Source organism: Gekko japonicus, unplaced genomic scaffold (assembly GCF_001447785.1).
Source record: "Gekko japonicus isolate JY-2015 unplaced genomic scaffold, Gekko_japonicus_V1.1 scaffold761, whole genome shotgun sequence".
NCBI lineage: Eukaryota > Metazoa > Chordata > Lepidosauria > Squamata > Gekkonidae > Gekko > Gekko japonicus.
The window spans coordinates 400,508-403,175 of record NW_015177030.1 but is presented as its reverse complement, the minus strand read 5'-3'; the positions used below and the strand labels follow the sequence as shown (position 1 = coordinate 403,175).

The 2,668-nt window shown below is 62.6% G+C and overlaps 1 protein-coding gene across 1 annotated transcript in view; it reads left to right on the top strand.

The window, feature by feature from the left end:
• The window catches only part of TSC22D4 (TSC22 domain family member 4), a 9,229-nt gene that overhangs the window by 2,650 nt on the left and 3,911 nt on the right, over window positions 1-2,668 (top strand). The window lies entirely within an intron of this gene.

The following is a 2,668-nucleotide window of genomic DNA, read 5'->3' as shown; positions in this document are numbered from 1 at the left end:
TGCATCGAGTCATGTCGGAGGCTGCTTTCTGCGAAAACTGACAAGTGGGCTGGGTGTGTTGGGGGGGGGAGGAGCTGTTGGGTGGAAATTTAGGGGTGGGGGAGGGGAAGCAGTGAACTTGCCTCACGCGCCCCCCAGGCAGATAGGGGGGGGGGTTCCAGTGGAGCTAGTCCCAAGTAGGTGAGGCATGCGGCGCTTCAGTGCCATCGTGGTCCTGGGCCCTTGCCAGCCTCCGGGGAGCAGAGGGATCTATTCCCAGCGTGACCTTCCAGGACCCTTGGCCGGCTCTCTTGGAGTGTGGGGGGGGACTACGCATTCCTGGCTTTGGCGCCCCGCCCAGGCTACTGAACCCTCTCCCATCGCTGCTGTCGCCAGCGGGGTCCCCCCCTCCGTGGCTCCCTGTTTGCTTGGGGGCAGTGCCCACTGTCGAAGGGGCAGCCGGGACAGGCAGGGGGCAGACGGAGGACTTCCCTGGAGAAGGCCTGGGGCGTACTGGCCCTTGGCCTTGGGGTGGTGGTGGTTCCCTGGCAGGCTGCCGGGGGCCTCACGACGGAGTCTGCACAGCTCGGGCCATGGGGACTGGGGTCTGGGAAGAGGGTCCCCGGCCCAGGCTGAGCGGACTCTGCCACGTGGCCCTCTTGCCCTCCGCTCCCAGGGAAGGCTGTTCTGCCTCCCCACACGCTGAACTCCCCACCCCCACATCTATCTTGCACATTTTTGCATCTCATCCTCCCAAACACCCCGATGAGGTCGGTGAGGCTGAGAGACTGAGACAGGCCCGAGGTCACCCGGCGTGTCTCCAGGGCTGAGCAGGGATTCAAACCCAGGCCCTGGCCCAACACTCCAACCCGGACCGGACCCTGGCTCTCATGGTTTTAACTGGGGTGGATCCTCCCCCTCGCCTGCTGGCCTGGGCGGACCTGAACACAGGCCGGGGCTGTTTATCTTCACCCTGGCTGCCCTCTCGTCCCTTTTTCTCCACTCTCCCCCCCCAAAAAAAATTCCCTTCCAGGGTTTTCTCCAGCTCCCTTCCGGATGTATAGTGATGGGGGGGGGGCTCACCTCCTCCTGGAGAAGGGCAGGCCGGGCTGGCTGAAGCCGGCACCCCCCACATTCCTCCTGGGATTTGACGGGGCTATTCTTAGTGGTGTTTATGCAAGCGCTGCCAGGAGGCCAGGACTAAGTAGCCAGTGAGGACAGGGGGGTGGGTGGCAGAGGGAGGGGGGGCCCTGCTGCCACCGCCGCCCAGGTCAGCCCTGCATGGCAGTCTTGGCACAGCCTCGCAGCCGCGGAAGAGGCAGGAAGGCTGAATGGGGCGGGGAGAGCCAGGGCTGCATGGCTTCCTGAATGCCAGTGTGCGGGAGTCCGTGTGTGCCTTGGCACTCTTCCTTGCCAGCTGCTCTGAACCTGTGCCCGGGGGCAAAGGAGGCTCCCTTCGACTGTCACACACAAACCAGCCGGGCTGGTTCTTAAACTCACCCGGTTCACGCCCCGCTGACCCCCACCTGGGCTAGTCCTCAGGTGTGTGGTTAACCCCTGGGCACCTGGGAGCCCACAACACATCCCCCACCACCGCCCAGCCACCTTCCCCCTGTTCTCCACCAGATAGGAGAAACAGGCGATGATCCCTGCAAGGACGGAAAGAACCGTTGGCCTGTGCACGGGTGCTTGTGGGTGGGTGGCTGGCTAGCTGGCTCCCGTAGGGGCGGGCAAGGTTTTGCTTCTGCCGGAGCTCTTGATCGGCCAGGAAAGGCTGACGCTCCATCCAGCTTCTGCGTTCTGCTTCCAAATCGGGGATGGGTGTTTACTTTGCAGATGCGCAGAGGGGCCCTCGCTCCCATCCTGACGCTAACCAGAGAGTGTCAAAGCAGATGTTCCCCTCTGCCCAATATCCAAACCGGCCCCCGGATTGGCTGGGCTGCTGGCCTGCCCCATTCCCAGGCTGGGGCGGGGGGGGGAGATGTGAGCAGGCGGTCCACCGAGAAACACCGGCTTCTTCTTTTTTTAAAAAAAGGCCAGGCTTGACGTTTATTTATTTATTTTGCTAGGCTTTTATCCCCCCGCCCCCCTTGCATGCCGGGCTCAGGACAGGATGTGTCTTCCTGAAGTACAAAATGCTTCATGCCCAAAGAAAGCATTTGACCAAGCGGGAAGGAAGCTCTTGAATGCTTGGTATCTTCAAGGCTGGGGAAGGGGCGGGGAGGGCGGCCCCGCTGCAGGCTCAGCGCCCCCAAGAGGCCTCTGTGCTCTCGCAGAGGTGGGGAAGGTTTGGCCGGGGGATATAAAAGCGGGGGAGGAACCCGCTCTGGGGCTTGGCTCTTGCGCCTGCCCACGTGCACCTCAGGTGACCGTGGGGAGATGCCAGGGTCCCAAACTATTCAGGGAAGCTGGGGCCGACTTTCAACGCTTGGAACGCCGCAGTCTTCGCTCCTCTGCATGCTCGCGTCCAAGCAAGCCGAGCACACGGATCAACTGCAAGAAGTGGGGGGGGAGCAGTCCCTTTGCCCCCACCCCCAGGCCAGATCCCGGGGTTCTGCTCCCACTGAAGAGTGCCTGGCACTGGGTTATGTAACTGGCGTTGGGCTCCCTGCCCAGTTTCCATAGTAACATCCCCACCCCCTGGCTGGGAATGGTATAAACAGAGGGTGGCAGGCATATAATGGCCCCT